Source organism: Dermacentor albipictus, chromosome 1 (assembly GCF_038994185.2).
Source record: "Dermacentor albipictus isolate Rhodes 1998 colony chromosome 1, USDA_Dalb.pri_finalv2, whole genome shotgun sequence".
NCBI classification, from domain to species: domain Eukaryota; kingdom Metazoa; phylum Arthropoda; class Arachnida; order Ixodida; family Ixodidae; genus Dermacentor; species Dermacentor albipictus.
In genome coordinates this window covers 261,967,886-261,988,952 of record NC_091821.1, presented here as the reverse complement: position 1 = coordinate 261,988,952, position 21,067 = coordinate 261,967,886, and the positions used below count along the sequence as shown (strand labels likewise).

At 48.6% G+C, this 21,067-nt stretch overlaps 1 protein-coding gene across 3 annotated transcripts in view; it reads left to right on the top strand.

Moving 5' to 3' along the window:
- mura (murashka) overlaps positions 1 to 21,067 on the top strand; it is a 194,007-nt gene that overhangs the window by 33,778 nt on the left and 139,162 nt on the right. The window lies entirely within an intron of this gene.

Genomic DNA, 21,067 nt, shown 5'->3' with positions numbered 1-21,067 from the left:
GTGCCTGTGGCAACGGCGATCGCCTGGGCTCAGTGCGCGCTCGTCACGCTTTGCCCTCGCCCCGCCCCCTCTGGCTTCCTGTCCGTTGATATGGCCCCTCAAAATCAGCCGGACGTGGTTTCGTTCGTTTCAGATCTGTTTCAGGTGTTGTGTATGTTGATCCCAGTGTAACATCTGGAATCTATATTATCGTCTATTAGCAAGCGCGTGAGCCATTCCATCGCTGCCACTGCTGTGCTTACGTGATCGCGGCTCTTGGGAAACCTGCAGTTTCTTTGTCGCTTACCGACCTTCTCTTTCGCTTACTAGTTCTCCCAGCTGAGCCAGTTTCCATGCATAAACGTGCTTTATTTTACCGTATAGTGGTAGCGGACGCACTACGCCGTTGAGACGCCTGTTTTGCTTTTGTTTATGTGCGCGCTGTACAGCGCTTCGGAGTGCAAGCTAGCATGACGCACGTACCGAGCGGCCGGAGCAACGTAATCGTGTTCCTTGTAACTGGCATCTGACGTGACGCAGGTCGCTCTTGGGCAGGGTTTCGTGCAACCATGGCGTTGAATTTGTCCACGGAAAGCTCGGGAACGACGTTTATACGTATCGTAGAGCCTGAGAAACTCCACCCGTAATGCCCCAGGGAGGCACTGGCCTGTGGCGAGCTCTCTCATAACTAGCCATTGTGCAAGATTAAATTGCGCCTGTGTGTCGGAATAATCGAGCCGAAAGGGGGGCAAGCAGTGCCTGGTTTTTGTGGCTCAGTTTCCCTCGCGCAGGTGTGGGCATTGCGGTGAGCGAAAAATGGCTTTAAAAAAAAGGAGGGGGGGGGGGGTGAACACCACGGGATGCTTTCATGTTTTTTTTTTTAATCGGCGCCACTGCTGGGGCACAAACATTTTGCAGAGTCAGTGTGAGAAAGTGTTGGGTTCGACGTTTAACTCGGGTAGCGGCAGCTGTGTGCCTCAATTAACGAGAAAACTGTACCTTTGGCCACTCAGCGCTTGCTTTGTGTGCGCTGTAATTATTGTGTTCGTTCTTTGGCCATACATACATTCCCCTGGTTGGAGGGAATTAGATATTTTTGTTTGACGAAGCTGAACCCGCGACGGTGGCTTTCAGTGCTGGAGGAGCGACTCATGTCCCGAGTGCGATGCGGAAGTGGAAAGGAGGCGGAAACGCGGGCAGGCAGGAAGTATAACGCCAGACGAAACGAACTTTCCCTCGAAAGCGCGATCGTTTCTGACGCATGTGCGCTTAATCTGCCGGTTGGCTTTGGATGCGTTGCACTGCAGTTGGGACAGACCAGCACGGGCCTGCTGCGTGCTTCGCATTTGCGAGGGAGATCAGTGGTCGCGGTGGAGGACGAGCGCGAGGCGCGCCGGCTTGTGGCGCGGGGTTCCGACAACACACGCCACCGCTGTGTGGCGCTGCCGATAAATTCGCGGTAAGGCCCGTTTTTGGCATTGCAGCGCCGGGGCAGTTATGCAGGAAAAATATATTTCGACTCCTTTAGGAGTTTCTCTATAGCTCGACCGTTTCGCGCCTGTTTAGTGCGCTCTGCAAGGAGGTTAACTCGAATTTCCAACTCGCGTCAATTCAGCGTGCGGCCCGGGACGTTGTTGGTAGTTGGCTAGGGTATGGTAGTTGGGTTCTGCGCTGTTTATTATAAAGCGTATAACGCGATGATATAAACTTGCATAGGCTTAGCCAGGATTGCTGGTTTTGCGAGATTATATCATTAAGGATACGCAGCGGCCATCGATTGAATATAATCGGGTGATGCCACTAAAATAATATTAAAAGGAAAACACGGTTCTTAGGATTGTAGTATCATTTGATAATCCGTGCGGCGTTATTTAATGCAGTTTAACGATGGGTGAATATGTGTATACTTATTATGCACAAACTGTCACCACCCATCTGCAATGCGCGACTCTTTTAGTCATGTTATGCGGTAGACGTTACCTTGTACTACAATTGAAACTCGATTTAACGAATTCACGCTCGAATTATTTCGTTATATCGGGAAGTTTGTAAAATCGAGAAAGGAATTTTTCGGTCCTTCAAAATCTAAAATTGTAACGTAGCGACACGCAAAACTTACCGCGGCATTGTATTTGCCGCTCATCCAGCCATCTGTTGCATAAACCACGAAATAACGAAAGCAAGCACCGCCGCCCCTAGCGAGGTGGTCTTGAGTCCGCAGTTCCGTGCATGGGCGCGGCATGCAGCCTCGTCAAAATAAAGCTAGGGCCGCGACTAGGGCGCCCAGACGTTTTAACGCGTTAGCTTTAGAGCGCACGCTCGAAGAAAAACCAGTCTGTGTCAGAATTAGAAAGAAATCACCGCTTTTTTTTTACTCATTTATTTCAGTAAAAACTTCGTTAAATTGAGTTCGGCTAAGTTAGTTTCGTTAATTCGGGTTGATGACAACATCGAACCCTATGGGTACCTGCTGGGGAATAGAAATTTCTTCGTAAGATCGGGAACTTCGTAAAACCGGGTTTCCTTAGATCGAGTTTTAACTGTATATAACGTCGCCTTCCGATCATGGCGTTATGGGCAAAATGTAGAGCTTGACGTGACAAAGATTCGGCAGCACTGCCGCCAGCTTCTGTGTAGGCATATCAGATGGCTGTATTCCAATGGCGGTTCTTTTCGAACGGAAGGACGAACACTTTCGTTTTTCTTTTTCGGATGTTCTACGACGATGCAATTCCCTGTTCAATATATCATCAGAAATATAATAATAAGAACAGAAGGCGTGCCCTTCGGCACGCCTCTGTTTTGCCTACAGGACGAAACCAAGAAGCAGTTTAAGAAGGACAAATATTTTACCGACATAGGGCACTATAATTTGGGCTCCGAACACGGGGCCCTTTGTTGGAGAATTAATTGCCCCCCCCCAAAAAAAAAAAACGCAGCCCAGGAAATTATATCACAGCGAGTAGAGTGTATCTGGTGGTGTGAGAAGCTGGTGGAGCCACATTTTCACACCGTGCGGAGGAAGCACAAAAGCCGAGCTGATGTGCGGAGAGAGGCGGTTGCGTAGGTGCACGGTTGCACTTGAAAGGCTGGGTAGAGGCGCCAGAGAGTTTGTCACGGCATCTCGTAGCCACGGTTCGGTTCCCTGTGTTACGCGTCTCGGCACGAGCTCCCGCAGGCTCACCCGAAAGCACGGCCTGCGGATGCCGACGGATGCATCCTTTGTTTGTGGCTCCTCTAGGTGCTGAACCAGTCGTGTCTGAAGGGCTGACTACAAAACGCAGCTTCAGACAAACAGGGATGCGCCGATTGGGCACCAGATGTTCACAGCAACTGATACTGCGCGAAGCACTGCGACTACGCGGGTTACTGCGCTACAGCATTCGCTCTCGTCGCTTCGCACTCAATTTATTGGACAAGACACATCCGCATTTTTTTTTTTTTGCTTGCACGTTGATATCTATACATTCGTATATATTCTGCATTACTACACTCTGCGTCGCAGCGGCCTCTCTGTTTACAAGCGTGCTGCTTCTGTAGATAGGTGAGTCAGCCCTGTTTCCGCGACTCCTCACCTCTGTGGCAGTTAGGGGAGCCACGATAAGGAACAAACTGCGCATTCATACGAGCGCGCCACGCGTATTCTGGCATCCGTATGTGCGAAAACAAGCTGGAATAAATCGAAGTACAAGGCTTGATGAAAACATCCTGGTTATAAAAAGCAAGCTGACAGTAGTAGTAAATACTGGGGGCGTGGCTAACGGTTGTGGAAATGCTTGGATAAATTCCATTATTCTTTCGTAATACGTGCAAAGCGCTGCAACTTTTTGTGAAATCGCGATGACTTTCGCCTTCGAGAAGGTCGAAAAACCACTTGAGGGTTTTTTGGTTTCATTGATATAGGTTACATGCAAGTCTTTAGCCAAGATAAAAAGTATCCGTGCGAGCTGTGCTACTCGCGGTCCTTTCTGTGTAACGTGCTTTTGAACGCGACTTGTCAAGTTAATGCGATTTGCGATTACCATCGCTGAGCTTGTGTAAACATCGTCGCATTTGGCGCTGTCACCCGCCGTGGTTGTTTGGCGGCCATGCTGTTGGCGCTGCTGTAAGTACGAGGTCGCGGGACGAAATCCCGGCCGCGCGGCGGCCGCATTTCGATGGGGGCGAAATGCAAAGACGCCCGTGTCCCGTGCAGTGGGTGCGCGTTAAAGGTCCGCAGGTGGTCAGACTTTCCCCGCTACGTCAATACCGACCTTAAAGCTGTGAATTTGGCTCTTAGTTTCAGTACATACGTCTGAGCCATGTCGAGGATGTGCTTTCCTTTGTCCGTTAGTGCTGCTTGGTTGTGAGAGGCAGGTTTTTACTGGCCCGTCGATCGCTCCGTCTGCTTACGCGTCGACCGCAGCTATCTGCCCTTGGTGACACTGCTGAACTCCACGTGTCGCCAACTCCACGCGTCGCGTGGCGCCTTCTTCTCGCTGCCGTCCAGAAACAGATGTTTGCTGACAAACCTTCTGGACTGCTATACTAAAATCCAGTCGGAAGTTCACAGTGGGGACTGTTCAGCGCTTTTTAGTATTCAATCGAATATAAACTAATTTTGCCTCAAAATAGTTCACGCCGTCCGCTTGCAGGGAGCCATTTACGGTGTCCGCGCGCAGGAGATGCATCCCTCTGCCAAACCTCAAAAGCACATTTTTCTTTTAAATTTCGGTGCTTTCTTCGGAAACAAGTGTGCGATAAGGTGCGTTATGCAGGCATAAGTAAATACTAGTCGGCAAGCGTTATCTAATCAGTGCCGTAACAGTAAATCAGACAAAAATGTGACCGATATGATGCATTAGTCAGGCAGCTGAAAGTAAATACTAGTCAGGCAGCTGAAAGTAAATACTAGTCGGCACGCGTTATCTAATCAGGACAGTAACAGTGATTACGTGTTCGCTGCAAGAGTGCCGCGCTATCGTGATAAAATGAGACGCGATAACAATGATTTGACTAGCCCACCACGTACACTGTGCCTAGAGAGTGCAGTGGGTTTGGACATATAATCGCTATCACCACCACCAACATCGTCATCATTATCACCCTGCATGAATAGCGCCTCCAGCCTCTTATTTATTATTTGTTCCCTTTCTCGTGAGGGATGTACTACTGCAATCGCCTTGCAGCTTGTGGTCGATGTGGATGCCAAAAAACTCTCATTGCAGGCTTAGCCGCTTAGAGGCGTTTTGACATAAGATTTCCGACGTGTAATTTTTTTTTTCACTTTATGTGAGGATCAAAACCCTCTAAATCTTAGACCAAACAAGCGTCACATCACCCTAAATGATTTACTACATTACTACTTCTTTTGACAAATGAATTTACTTATCGCGAACTGGATGCCACATAACGTCAGGAAACACAGGCTCACTCCATTCTTGCGATCGCTGCTGCTGCCCCAGCCAGAAGAAATGTCTGCAGCACTTTATTTTGAATTTTTTTGTATTAGAAACATCATCATACCTGGCCTCATTACTACACAACGTAAGAAAATTTTACTGTTTGTCTAGACGTCGCGATAATGTCGTGGCGCCAGGTCCGTCATTTTGGCAGCAACCGTAGTGTCAAATTCAAATATGAGCGTTTCCCAGCTTTCATGTTTGCGCATTGTTATCATTTCACGTGCGACAAGCGTGTGCTACAGTTTCTGCATGTTCTAACATATATTTTACTGAAAGTTGTTATAGGTCGCTCATATATACGCAGCATCTTTGTGCGACAGCGTGCGAGGAGAGATGTGTACGACTATTTGAATTCTCGGAGAACACGGCATTTTCCTGCATAGCGGTTTATGTTGTGCTCACGTGAGGTTTTCTTCTATTTTTTTTTTGCTTAACATTCGTAGTACAGCTAGGGGCACAACGTAGAATTGTGTGGCACTCGGCAGGCACTCCCGCATCGTAAATGACAGCCTATCGATATTATTCTATGGAATCAAATTCTGCCAGTACTAAACTATAGGATCAAATATTTTAGGGTCGGAGAGAAACTTTTTTAACCAAACCGAGGACCGGGCAACGAGCGATGGAAAGGAAAATAGTAGACGTAACGCTAAGAGATGGGAAGACAGATTAACAGAGCGGGCAGCTTATATTTTAGCTGAGATTAAGGGGAACACGCGGTCAGGCCACGTGATACGTATAGTTAATTAGTGTAGCGTAACTAAGGGAAACACAGTCAGGAGCGGCCAGGGTCAAGATGGGGTGTCGGGAATTTGCAGGCAGAATGAAATCAGCTCTCACATGATCTGTTTGTGTAGATATAGCGGTGGGCATGGACATGATGGCGAAGTGGACAGGAGCGCTCCCTGCCCCTGTCCGTCCTGTGTTTCCTGCATCTAAACATGATGGGCAGCAGCTTGGCGGGCATTTCTGTCCTCTGCTCGCTGCGGTGCATGCAGTAGTGCACAGAAGAGCCTCGAGTTCAATTATCTGTTCACTGCTCACGTCACGACTTGGATTCGCGGAAAGACGACTCAGTGCGAGCTCTGAGGGAGGCCGAGCAGCTGCTGACATCAGTGGTGCCGTGCTGCTAGGCCGTGTTGTGACGCATATAAGCGGCCCTGGCAGACAGGTCTGTTAGTTCTCCCACATATGCCAAGGGTGGCGGCCAGAGACAATCGAGGGATGTGCGTCGCATCTGTCACCGCCGCCGTCGTCGCGCGGAGCCCGAAGGCAGAATTCAAAATGTGCGCATGTGCATGGCATTGTGTGCGGGCATTGTATACGCGAAGCTTCGCCCTGCGGCACCTGTGACCGCGCCGGTGACAGTTCTGTTGTTCGTTGAGCATCTCCCCATTTCTTTCGTTTTTTTCTTCCCATCGCGATGCTGAAAAAATGCGCGACATTTCTTCAATACAGGTTGGACGCGTTGTTCTTGTCTTGCCGCCGACCGTGAATTTTCACAATCCCCGCAGCTGCTTCTATTTTTCTTTCCTCAGGCTGAAGTTTATCATCCGAAGCAGTTTTTTTTTAAGGGGGGACGGGGGGAGTGGAGAGGAGGAGGTGCAACGTGGTCATTTAGATAAGTAAGTTTCGCTAACTGAATTTAATTCTAAAATTTGGGGCGTGCGTGTAAATAGCGAATTCGAAGCCCGTAGTTTTTTCGACCATTTGTGGTGGCATGGCCGCTCGATGGAAAAGTTGCGCAGTACTTATCCGGGACTTCCCTGGTGAGAACTGTCACCGTTACATCATCCCCTTCCTTCCACACTCATAATCATCATCTGCTCGCGTCGCCCGCCCAGTGGAGGTGTGACGTACGTAGGCGGGCGATATGATAATCCTGGCATCGTGTCATGAGAGGTTTATCTGTAGGCTAGCTAAAGAAGAGCACGATACATATAAACAAACAACACTTGCTCCGGCATCGATCGAATCGAGCAGGCGCAGGATACACACGGCGCGATACGTTCGTTTGTCAACCCGGGTTTGCAGACTTGAGCTGAAGCTTCAAACGTATATGTTGAGGCACGATCGCGCTACAACGATACCAAAAGATGGAGTGGCGTCTAGAAATGCCAGGCTTGCGATAAAAAACGTATGCGATAATAAACGTATGCTCAAAACTTAGTATTTAAAAAGTTCATTAGCGAATTTGTAAATGATCGTTGCAGTTGACCTCGTTGAAGAGTGAGCCTGCCGATAAAACCCAGCTGTAAAGTTTATTTGGAGCATGTATGTTATATGCTCTTAAAAACGAACAACCCTGTTTGCATCCCTATCCTTTATTTTTTTCGTCTCACAGAAATGTTACACACTGATTACCTGTAACACTTGCATGTAATGTTTTTGCTTGTTTGTTATTTACGCTGGTTTATTAGTGATACGCTGCTTTTCTTTCCCCCCACCCTCCCCTTGTTCTTTCTGTAGTTTTTGTATAATGGTTGTGTAATGTGTTGTATAATTCGTGAGTTCTTGCGATTACAATTTCTGTATATACCCCTTTACGCAATGCCCTTCGGTGCCTAACGTATTTTTAAATGAATGAATGAATGAATGAATGAATAAATAAATAAATAAATAAATAAATAAATAAATAAATAAATAAATAAATAAATTAGATAACGCTGTATGCTGCTCGTTTGCACCTGACCAAATACTCAGCTATACACAAATGTAGTTTGCGTTGCTGCTGGCGTTAATATTACAGATAATATTTTTTCAATTATATCTTAACTTTGGCGACTCTATGTGCATACGCAAGTTGTTTTTTTTCATGTTAATTCTGGCTTCTGATTCAATCTGTGAGTAGCCATTGCGTTATATCATAAGAGCGGCACTAGTATAATCCATTATATCGTAAGTGTTAATTCCATTGCTATAGTCCTTGATTACGTTTTCCTTTCTCATGCTTCTGATTAACATTTTCTCCGGGTGAGGATTTCGTGAATGTCTTAACTGTAACTTTGAACCATGGAGATACAGCGGCCATAAAATATGCGTTTTCGTCGAAACTGGCGCTACATAGTCTCAGGATTGCTATTGAATGGACTTGGTCTTTCTTGATCACTGGTCGTCTTGACTTTCGCAATTGTGACATGCGCTCCGAAATAATTTTAAATATATAATTTTATTAAGTAGCTAATTGTAGATTGTTGTTTATCGTGCAAGTAATGTCAGCCTCATCAAATAATTAGATGAAGAGGTGAAATTTCACTTGAACTTCACTTGTTCGCTTGCAATTTCAAGTGTTCTGCCGTGAACTAAAAAAAAAAAATGTGTTCTAAAAAAAAAAGGGTAGGCTTCACTGTCAGCCCTATAACAGCTGTAATCATTATATTGCTTGAAAATTGTGTACTTCAAGGAGCAGCCCTGTGGCTTTACGAAAGTTCGTTTGACAGCTTGTATAGCATACGAATCAGAAGCAAAGGGAACGTTGTGATCAAGCAACCGCAATGTTTGCATGGAACGCGTTGCTCTGTAGATCTTCAAATAGTTGTTTGGTAGCACTCCAGCGCAGTTAGATCGCAGCGCCCTGTTCCATTTATTTTTTACCCCTCTGCTAAGCATTCGAGCACGATGCTACATACCCGTTCATGCGCGCGTAAGCAGACATTAAAGAGAAATTTATTTTAGATGTATTAGTAAATTACCCTTTTAACAAAAATGCCACTCATACCGTGAGAAAAAGCCTCGGTGAGCCAGAAAATACGCGAAAATGAAAGACTGGTAACGGCGCCGCCTTGAAGTTCCCATACCAAGTTGGCGTGACATCATGAATTTGGACGGAGTCTGCTCAAGCCTATAGATGGCGGACAACTTTCTGTGGCGATGAAGGGAAATCTGCGAACGCGTGGCTACTGCATACGTGTTACCGCGCCAAGTAGTCCGGCAGCGTTTGACAGTGCTCGTGGTGGCTCGGAGCATGACGCTGAATCGACGCAGTCTCCACGTGCCACGGTTTCGCGTTTGCTCAGATGCGGAAAGGAGAAGCCGCAAAATAAGTAAACCTTTACACTCAGTGGTGTGTTCTGTCTTATTTCACTGTTGCTAATAAGGTGCTTATGTTTTCTCTTCCCCGGCTTAAAATAATGAGGATTAAAACGCGGGACTCCTTTCAGAAGCGCTCTCACTTGTGCGCGCTTTGCCTCCGTAGTTTTCACTTCATAGCCACAAAAAGTTGTCCGCGAGTAGAGCAATTTTTTTTTTGTCAGTGAAGATCGACTGCAATTTGTGTCCAGAGAGCCAAATACTTATACCAAGAACAATATCCCCAGTACAAAAACATTATTTGGCGTCCGGGACGTCACACTGACGCAACGGCACTGCGCTTTCGACGCGAAATAAAAAAAAATGGAACGTTGACCTTCGAATAATCACCTTTGACATCACACGAACATGATTCACATGATGCGATGTCACACACTCGCGCACATCACAAGAGTTTGATTACCAGAATTGAAAATGTAGGCTAAATTTCAAAATTTTCTTGAATTCTGCGCCGAAACACCAGCGACGGTACGTCGTTATGACGGCACCGGTTTCAAAGTATGTTCTCATATTTGGGCCGTTTGCAGCGCAGTAGAAATTCTCGAAACTTGCTAAGTTTAGTCTTCTGCTCCAGCTAAAAAAATTAACAAGGCCAGAGCAGAAGCCGTCAAAATCCATGACGTCACGGCGGGGGAACATTGTTGCAAATAAGCCCAAATTTAAAATAAATATGAACTTGAAACCTTCGTCACCACACGCTTTTGCGTCTTTTCTGACGGCACACACATCCTGTATCTGCAAGAGTGTTTTTGTTGTTGGGGGTGGGGTGCGGGAAGGAAATAGAATCACCCATTATCATTTTATGCACTTGATTTTTTAGGGTTTAACATCCCTAAGCCAAAGCGAGCGTTTTTGTATTTTGCCCCCATCGTAATGCGACCATCGCAGCCGGGAAACGACCCCATAACCTCGCGCTCGACAGCATAATCATTGAGACACGTGCGGCAGGCATTCCCTGCATTTCGACGGCGGCAACGTACAAAGTTGGGCCGAGCGTAGTCTACGTATACGCCAGAGGGATCTGCCAAATAAGTCACGAAATAATAGGTATCCCGTGGTGGAAGTGTAAGGCCTTATCGTCTGTCGCCTGCCTCTCTAGTGCCATCGCTTACGTCACTGTTTACCACCGCCGAAAACATTTACGAATGCTTATCGACTTCGCTTTTTTTGCATTTCGGCGCGTCCTGCTGCGAGCCCAATTCGTTCGCCGTTCTCGGGTGAGCGCTGCGAGTTATGTAAGAGCAGTGGAGCTGCGAATGTTTTGTTTACACGAGGCAAGTGACGGGCGTGGCCAGCTCCGCCGCATCTTCGTGTCAAATGTAGATGTCGAAGTAGACTACACTTTGTTTTCCGGCCGTGCAGGCATATTTCGAGGCATTTAGTTATCGGCGTCTTAAATGCCGCAAGTAACTGCGTACCTCACTACACTTTACCGCAAGGGTAACATTGCAGTCACGAACGAAATTGCTGGACCAGCCAGAGTGCCCCTCTCACAAAGTGTCTAAAGCAGCGAAGAACGTTCGAATTTGCCTTGCTGAGCGTGCTATGCGCGGACGCGGAGATCTTTGTTTTTACTGAACTTTGGCTACCGCGGGCTCAGGACGGTGGACGGACGTTTCGTTTCCTGGAGATTCTCGCATTTTGGGGCAGGGTGCCTTTTTGTGATCACGAGCTGCGTCGCTCTGCGCCGTTTCAGCACAGGAAGCTGCTGCTGCTTTCTGCAGCGGTCTGGCGCGAGGGTGCGTGACTATGTGCAGGCTGGGTGGCTGGACTCTGGAGGCGGTGACGTCACGCGGCCGCCGTTTCGGCTCTCTGCTCGCTGGTCGATGGCGGCAGGAGCACGCAGGCCTTGAGCTGCTAAAACGCGAGCTGCCCTGCTGCGTGTTGCCAAGGCAACGGCCCTCCTAATCACGGCCTGCTGCAGGGCCCCCCTCCCGCACACTGGCTGGCGGCAGCTCGCTCCCGCTGGGCCCTCGGCCACCCGCCGCTGCTCTCAGAAGAAAAGGACAGGTTTCTGGTGGCCGCGCTGCCCCAGCGTCCGTTTCTCGTCGGGCGAGAGAAAGCGACTGCGCTTCTGACTCTCGGGTCTTGGGAACATACTCCAGGACAGCGGTGTCTAGCTACAGTCGCGAACAAAAGCCTGAGGACCACAAGTTCCACGAAATAACGTTTTTTTCTTCTTCGCAGCGTAGGCATGGAAGGCTCAAATCAAACGGTAGAGCCATATAATGTAATGCAAATGTAATGCATAAAGTCAATTAGTGTTGCGTGATATGGCTATATAACTCGAACTTCCCTGAGCTGTCGGCCGAACAGTCCTCTGAAAGGCCGTTCTAGCTTCGTTCTGCCCTCACGTTTCAGGCGATCAGAAAAATAAATGCTTTACAGTAGAAATTACAGGCTCACTTAAATATATTCAGGTATACTGTGGCAGCTCTCAGACGCGCTTTGATCTCTGCAGATCGGTACTTGCGCGCTTCTGGGAAGGGGGAGGAGGCGGCTGGAGCGAGTATAATCAAACGACCGATTCGTCGTCGGGCCTGCGCTCAGCTGGAGAGCGCTCCTCCTGACAGCGTTTGTGCACGAACCTGCGGACCTCGCATTGCAGCAGAAGAGAGTGTGAAACACTCGGCAAGCGGAAGAAGTCGCGGTAACCGTCGTTATTTGCTCGTCAGGAAAAAAAAGCCAGATCGTAAACATGGCTGCGGAGCACGGTGTCAACACGTCAAGCCATCATTGAAAATCTCTCTCTCTCTCTCTCTCAACTCGTGCAGCTTCTTGTTTTTACTATAGCAGTTATGAACTCGGCAACTGGGTTTTGCTGTGCTTTTCCGTCATACTGTCGTCATCCCTGATTATGTTGCGCTTCATCCTCGCCATACGAGAACGACGCTGCGCGCGGAGCAAAGCAAAGCCGCCGCTGGGTAGGGCGAACTCGCGCAGGCGTCCCAGTGTGTTGTCGTTGGTAGCGGGACCACCGAGCTATCGTGCAGCTCTCGCCGCTCGCAATTTGTGCGGCGTCTTTTCGTACATTTCGAAGGCGCATCGGGCAGATCGGCAGCGGAAGGAGTCGACATTCTGCTCATCGCAATCATGTTCTTGAGAAGACGGCGGTGTGAGCGCCCGATGCTGGTCGCAGCAAGTGAGTTCAAGCCCCAGGAATCGCTCAAGCCTGGTGATCGTTCTCTATCCCGAGTCCGGAATATTTTCCCCCCTCTTGATCGCGTTTCCTTGTTCTCTTCTCGTTTCAATATTTCTTTCTGTCTGGGTTTCCGAACTAACGGCATCGAGGCGGTACAGTAATGTGCCACTGTACGGCGCGTGTGCTGCCCAATAACGAAATTGGAGCCCGCGCAGGATTTCACAACACTGAAGCGCACGCATATTACCGCGTACAGCGACGTTAGCGGCCGTTGAGTGCCTTGTCGCGAATTTATTAATTTATTTGTAATACCTCAATATAAGGTCCCAGGAACGGGACATTACATCCCGGGTGAGCACGCAGCAAAATGGCCGGTCAAGTTTGGGTGGCATTACTCGAAAGAGGGTCTTCAATGGCAGCTTTGAAACGGCAGATGTCAGCATTGTACGTGAAGCCGCCTGTTGCTTACTCTCCTTTCAGATCCCACGCTTCCTCCTGTATATTTCAAGCTTGGTGGAAAAGCAGTGAGAGAGTGTAGTCATAAAGGAAAGGCAGGGAGGCCATCCTGCACTGGGGAAGGCGGATTGACAGAGAAGGAGGATGAGAGAAGTTCACACTTTGCACCGGTACACGCACGATCAAGCGTGCATTTAGAGAAACGCAGCCGCACTTTTGCGGTTTCGTACTTACCCTTAAAATTACACCCTTTGGGTCGTATCTTGTCCCACAACGATAATAGCCATTTGTCTTGCCCGCATTTCCTTTCTTGAACCTTGGGAGCCCGGCTTCCAAGTCACGAACGGCATGCGCGTTATCAGCATGACAGAACATTCTCGACAGGATAGTAGCGAGCGCAGCGTTTTCAAGAAAGGAAACGCGAGCAAGACAGATGACAATTATCGTTGTGTGGCGAGGTACAACCCAAAGGGTGTATATTCGTTTTGTAGGTGGGAAAGTAGAATTTCTCAGCGTTGAAGTTAACATAATTCGAAGTATTTAACCTTCGATCAACGCGTCCAGGCGCAGTGTTCCGAGTAGCTTGTGAAATAATAATAATAATAATAATAAAGTTTGGGTTATGGGGCTTTATGTGCCAAAACCACTTTCTGATTATGAGGCACACCGTAGTGGGGGACTCCGGAAATTTCGACCACTTGGGGTTCTTTAACGTTAACCTAAATCTGAGTACACGGGTGTTTTCGCATTTCGCCCCCATCGAAATGCGGCCGCCATGCCGGGATTCGATCCCGCGACCTCGTGCTCAGTAGCCCAGCACCATAGCCACTGAGCAACCACGGCGGGTATAATAATAATAATAATAATAATAATAATAATAATAATAATAATAATAATAATAATAATAACAACAACAACAACAACAACAACAACAACAACAACAACAACAACTATTATTATTATTATTATTATTATTATTATTATTATTATTATTATTATTATTATTATTATTATTATTATTATTATTATTATTATTATTATTTAAGGTTGTAAGCTTCACGCGGAAGACTAACAGGACGTTATTTCCCTATAGCGCTAAAGATGTCAGGCCAAGAACTCAGGGAACGAAGGACCTTGGAGTGTACTTCGATAGCTCTCTGAATTTCTCGCCCCGCGCTCAGCAGACGAGGCAGCGTGCACTTCGAACGCTCGGCACAGCATGTCGGGGGACGAGTGACTTCAAACAACATGGTCGATTTGTAACTTCATATAAGAGCGTATGCCTTCCAGTTCTTGAGTACACCACCGTGGTTTGGGACGGCACTTGTAACTCAAATTGTGAACTTCTAGAAAATGTGCACAAGAAGTTCACATCTATATTTAAATATCGATTCTGTCGAAAGTCTTCCATCTCCATAGAGCTAACACAGACACTCACGTTACCTACCCTCACCTGTAGACGCAATATATCGGATGTCCTTTTTCCTCACAAATTAATACATGAAAAAATCTGCTGCTCGCACTTGCTTTTTAATGTGCGCTTTTACATTCCGCAGAAAGCCACAAGGAAACAGCGCGCCTTTCAACCTTCAGATTTTTGTGACCCTCTGTCAGAGTGCAGGCGACATATAACGCCCATTCAGAGTGCCTGGATATCTTCATGCCTAATTTTAACATTTTCGTGAAAGTAGTTGCAGAGGTATTTCAGTAACTGAACAAAACTCCCATATATATTGTGTGTTCTGTCATTCTGTAATCCTTTTGTCTGTTTCGCCACTTTAGCCTTCTATTCTCTTCGTGTACACATTTTATGCTCTGTGAAAATTTGTATTCGCGAAATTATTATTCTTTTTTTTTTATGTGCGCGCGTGTGTATACGTGTGCATTGCATTGTTCTTCGTGTGCATTGTTTTGCCGAGTGCGCCAGCACCAAGACCCTCGAGGTTGTTCCTGGGCACTTTAATAAACACCTTCGATTCATTGATTATTATTATAACAGCTGCGGTAATTGGCTGCCTGTTTATACTTAATTACATCGACGTGCAGCGTCACATCTGACACCTCACCCTGTGCCCTGTCACCGAATTGTCTTTGAGAGGGTGTCCTTGCCATAACGCCGCACTGTACGCATTCGATGGCTGCACGTGCGCCGAAGCTTTGACAAGCTGGCTCCTCGCTGTGTACCTCTTGCCAGACTTTGAGCGACAGTGCGTTGCAAAGATGAGCCTTTGGGCAGTGGACGAGAAAATATGCCTGCCTCGATGGGTCGACGCAGTGAAGGACTCTCCATACAGTCTCTCCAAAGCAGCTCCGAGGTGAATGTTCTGCGGATTAATCGTCGGCGCCTGCTGTATGTTCTGATCATGCACTGAGAATCACCGGTGCAATCGTCTATCAGTCGTGAGCCACGGTGTTCGAGATCGTGTCAAGATTGGCGGCTACGAAAGTGCGTTTTCTCTCTCTCTCTCCTAGTTAGAGCAATACTCGTAGTTAAAGCACTGTTGACTACGACAACAACAACGACGACGACGACGACGTCTGTTTGCGATAATTCCCCTGCCTCGTCACCTTCCTTCTCCTAGTTGCCCACAAAGCAGCTTGAAGTTGAGACGACATGTGGAGGAGCTCTGGCCATTCTACTCGCTGCCGAGGCTTAACCTTTGAGCAGCTTGAGTGGTGTCTTACACTTCTCAGAGTGCTACGAAACTACCAGCCGAAGATAAAATAAGTAAACGTTATATTAGACTATACACCTGCGATCTCGGACTGTTTCAGGTGTTGGCCGAGTGGGAATAACGGTCTACCATATTTTTTCTTATCTTTAATATCTTCTTTGCCCAACTCAGTCGACAACGCGAACGTCGCCGAGCCGAGGCACCACAGTCTCGTGATGCATTCCGCGCGCGTGGTCTGCCCATAACATCGAGCGCTTCGATGTTTTCGCACAGTTTGCAGGCTGTCTCAACGATCCGGTGGCGCTTTATAATCGCAGAACACGTAGACGGTCGCAAGAAACGTCGCCCGCGTGTCTCGGGCTCCTGTTCGGCTAGAATTCGGAGTTTCGCCACCATCTCGAACGAGGTTGTGCCAGTAGCGACGGCGCTTTCGTGTTCGCTCGCGTCCTTCGCGGCCGATGGGTTGTGCGCACGCCGGCGCTCCGCGACGTCGCGGCACCAGGGATCGCGATCTTCCCCCCGTATTTTCTCCTATTTTGGCGTAACCCGGCGGGGAGGAGGTAACAGGAAGTCGTTGATTTCTGAGCGACCCCGTATCGCGTGCGATAAACAGCCGAGGAAGGGCGGCGCGGCGGCCGGCGGAGAGCACGGTGCCTTTCTTTCTCACCGGTCGCCGAGTCGCCCGGTGGCTTCCTTCACTGCTGCTCCGCGCACACCTTGGCTGCTCGCAGCTCGGCAGCGATGCCAGCAGCGTGGCGAAATGGGCTGCCGAGGGCAGTGCGATAGGGCAAATTGTCGAGTCCATGTGCCCGATTTTTCTCATCTCCCAGCATGAGCCCAGGCTTGACACACAGCGGCGTGTGGCGTTTCTTTGTTATATTTTTGTTAGTTTGTTTCCCACTCAGTGACAAGCGAAGTGCTGCCCTGTTTTTGTTTTCTCGTTTTGTTGGGCTGATAAGTTCGGACTAGCTAGTCTACAAACAGTGTGTTGTGTCACGTCTCCTCGAGGCGCATTCTTCAGTTCGTGAAAGTTCCATCTCTCGGTGCACGGTCGAGCTCCATTGTTCTCGAGTGTGGATGCCTCCTTTCGCCCCACTACGCGCGAGCGCTGCAGGAGCGCTTCGTGCTTGCTCAGTATTTCAGCGGTTGCAGTAGGTGCACCTTCCCGAGTTATATCGTATGGAATATATACTAACCAGACCGAAGGTCCACATTACTGAGGACACTCGCTTTACGCGCGTTCCGATGGCTTCCTATACGTAAAGGGAGCAGATGGCGACTTTTCGATGCAGAACGCACTGAGCACTGGTACATACACGTCGCCCTTAGTTTCTTCAAACAGCCGGGTTCCTACAATAGAATCTTGTTAGAGAGCCGGAGGACGAACGCCATTTTCTGCGGCCGATGTCTCTGTAGCGTCGCTATAAACAAGCTGCAGGAAGGGGAGGGGGGGTGCAAACTTGTGATGTTTCTGCCGCCTTTGGTGTGGACCTGTGTTTCTCAGCCTTCTTGTAACCACTGAGTTTCTGCGGCTGGTTTTCGAAAGAAACAGGGGTACGTAATGCTGGTGTAATAACTAGGTGTATATTTCAGTACGCCATTACTACTTTTTATGTGATTTGTCACTCGCAGCCGATGATCAGTGAGATAGATGACGCTGCATGCAGGGAACCGATGTGCTGATGTCATAGCCGTATCAGTTAAAGACAGCCATTCCCTAGGGCTATTCGATGTCAATCCGGTTTCTTGTTTTGTACTTGATCTGAATCAAGGTATACGCAGCTGGGCTTCGCATGGATAGGTCATCGCCAGTGCCCCTCCGTACCTTCACTCGCTGTTTCGATAAACGGCTGGGGCTCGTCAATGGTACGCCTCCCGCGGGCCCCGTTGAACCTTCTTTAACAACCCCTCCAGGTCCACGTAGGCCACACGTTGAGAAACAGGTGGTGTAGACTTATCGCGATCCCCTTTGCGTGACGTGCGCTAATGATCTTGCGAGTCTTAGCGCATTAACCCCGCTCGCATGAGTTCTGTGCGAGATAAACACTTGCGGACAAGTGTCCTGCCTATGAGTGTCGTTCGAAGCGCCGTATAGCGAGACGTGGGAGAGTCAGTGTCCCTTTGCTTGAAAGCATGCTTGCGCGTTACGACTTGATGCACGCTACAGAATGCACAGTGCTACATTCGTTCAGGTCTGACAACGCCTGTCGCAAAGTTCGTTCCCTCCAATGGGGCACTGTCATGTGAAAATCTCTCTAGTGATGGTAGCAAGCAGGAAAGTGCGCGATCGTGTATAAGCTGCACCCTATATGGCATGGCACAGGAAAGCAAAACCAAGTCGTTTGGCGGCGGTGAAGTAAGAGCGCTAGTGAATGACTGTGTGAAGTGTGAAGTCATATTGAAGGGAGATAGAAGATATAAGTGCAGCGCCGTAACAGCCATTCAGGCTTGTCGACTGCAAGTTTTCTTACGTTCTAAATAGATTTCGGCTGTAACTCTGTTTATTGGAGTCAAAATATAAACCAAACTAGTTCTGAAGACGTCCTTAATATATATGGTGGCGGTTTGATGAAAGCCAAGGTGATCGGTGAAAGGCTACCCACCATTTGCCAGCTATTTTTCCAAATAATGAAGCGATGTTTCTTGCGAGTAATCTGAAATGTTTTATTTTCTTCTAATCTAAGTACTCGCGCGCAGCAGTGGCTCGTGCCTATGGACTGGTGCCCTGCAGCTGCGTATGAGGTCGTGGGATTGAACTCCGGCCGCGGCAGTCAGAGAGCTAACAACACTTGTCTGCACGTCGTAAGTGCAAGACCTAGATCCATCATATGAACCCCATGCAGGCGGCCAAAATGAACGAGCCTTCCTACAGCGTGTCTTACAGCCTTTAACGCGCGCCGCCGATATTAATTTATGCACCCTCTCCTAATACTAAGTTTTGCTAAGAAGACAAAATAACCCGCTATGTCGGTTTTTTTCTTTTTTTTTTGTCGAGACGCGTGCGTTGCAAACAGCGGTATAGCGTCGCACCATGTCCACTCGCCGTCAACTTATTACTGCTGTAGTTCACGGCAGCCAAGTCGCATTCTACCAGCAAAGCTTCTGTCGGGCAAAACAGGCCGTAAAGCCTAGTTTGCGTAACGCCTGGTTTGGCTCCGGAGAAGGACCGTCTGCTTGTTATTTTCACATAGCTTGCGTAAGAGTGCATGGGCTGGCGTTGTGTCGTCGGACCGTAAGTAAAAGAAAACCGGCGCGTGCTTACAGCGCCTCTTTTTTCGTGGCTGCTTTCCCCGTCTTCCAAGTTTCCGCGTGCCTCGTCGACCAGTATACATTCACCAGTGGAAACTTCCTTCGTTTGCGTGCTACAAAGTGGCGGCCGGAAGGGGCACGAAGGAAATACAGGTGGTCACTTCAACAATTTTGACAACGGCTAAGTGGACGGCGCCGTGTTGGAACGTTGCAGTGTGGTTGATGCGGAAACTTACGCCACTTTTGTGCAGGCCGAATGCGCGGTGATCGACGAACCAGTCACACGACCTACTCGTAGGCGAGGGAGGGCAAGAACGTTTGTGTGTGTGTGTGTGTGTGTGTGTGTGTGTGTGTGTGTGTGTGTGTGTGTGTGTGTGTTTGTGTGTGTGTGTGTGTGTGTGTTACAATGTGGTTTTTCGGTGCTGCGTGGTGCAGCAGCTAGAAAAGCAATATCCAGCGGCTCAACACTGCGGTCGGCTAAAAGGTTTGCTGTTCGACCCGTTACGTGCCGCTGCTCGCCTTGCCACGCTTATCCGTACCACGCGTTCGGCTTGACGGCCATGTTGTCTATCTGACTCAGGCGCAAGTGTTGAAGGCATTATTCTGTTTGTATTGCGTTTCTGATCTCGGCGCCGCGCAGTGTTGACGCTATAGTGGCGGATTATGCCTGCCCCACTTTATCACCAGTCAATGGACAACTGCATTGCGGAGGAAAAGTGCGGGTCCCTGGCCAAGGCGCAGGTGTTTGAAACCGGCGAAACGTTTCCTTGTTTTTACCAGCCGAGCTGTTTAAGCTTTTAGTTCCGCCGTGGAGCGTTACCAGAAAACTCAACCCAGCTGTGCGCCGCCTCGCGTTGCCTAGCAACCACCTGCGGTCCTCCTCGTACTCCACGCGCGCAGGGCGGAGTTGTGACGTCACAGGCGAGTAAAAGCTCGGAAGAGCCGGTGCGGCGACATACCTCTCGCCTCCTCTACCCCGTGCGTACGTGCTGCTGCCATGGGAAGACCGAAGAAAGTCAGGACGGCCCAAGAAGAAGCAGCTGACCAGGAAGAACGTAGTACTGCCAAGCGAGAAGGGATGCGTTGCCGCCGAGCTGATCCGGAACACCGCGCCGAAGTTGCGGCTAAGAGGCGACGCCGAGTCGAGGATCCCGAGTTTCAGTCCAGGGAACGCGAGAGTCGGCGCCTGAATGCTCGACGTCGCCGAGAAAGCGATCCCGGCCTGCGATTGCTCGACAACTTTCTGCGTCAAGCCCGCCGAGACAACTTCGCGAAACCTAGCATAACCTCACAAAACTAGAAACGACTTAGCCAAGCCTACCATAACCTCGCAAAACCTAAAAACTTAGCCAAGCCACGTAAAAGCTATAGGCGATCGTAAGCTCCGCTGTTGACTCCAGCCTTGCACCAGTAGTGCAAGCTGCGCACGTTTATTTTAATATTTGTTTTTTCATTTACCAAGCTGCTAACCGCTGTTCTCCGCCCACATCTGTACTATGGTTCGCACTAGAGAACACGCAGCAAAACACGGGTAGGGAATACATGTGCTCGGAGATCTCCGAGGAAAACACAGTGAAATAGACGGTACATATTCGAGGGAGTGAGCAGCGTAACCGCAGAACGTAACCCGCTGCGGTTGCTTATAGTGCTCTTGTGTTTGGCTGCTAAGCACAAGGCCGCGGGATCGAACCCCTGCCACGGCGGCCGTATTTCGATGGGCGCGAAATGCGAAAACACCCGTGTGCTTAGATTTCGGTGCACGTTAAAGAACCCCAGGTGGTCAAAATTTGCGGAGTCCCCCCACTACGGCGTGCCTCATAACCAGATTGGGGTTTCGGCACGTAAAACCCCATAACTTATTTTTAATTTAACCGCTGAACGTAGTAAATGCAACGCCGCCCTATATATATATATATATATATATATATATATATATATATATATATATATATATATATATATATATATATACCGGAAGAAAGGGGGCGAACCGAGGGGCCCGATGTTTAATAATTACGTAAGGAGCCAAGAAA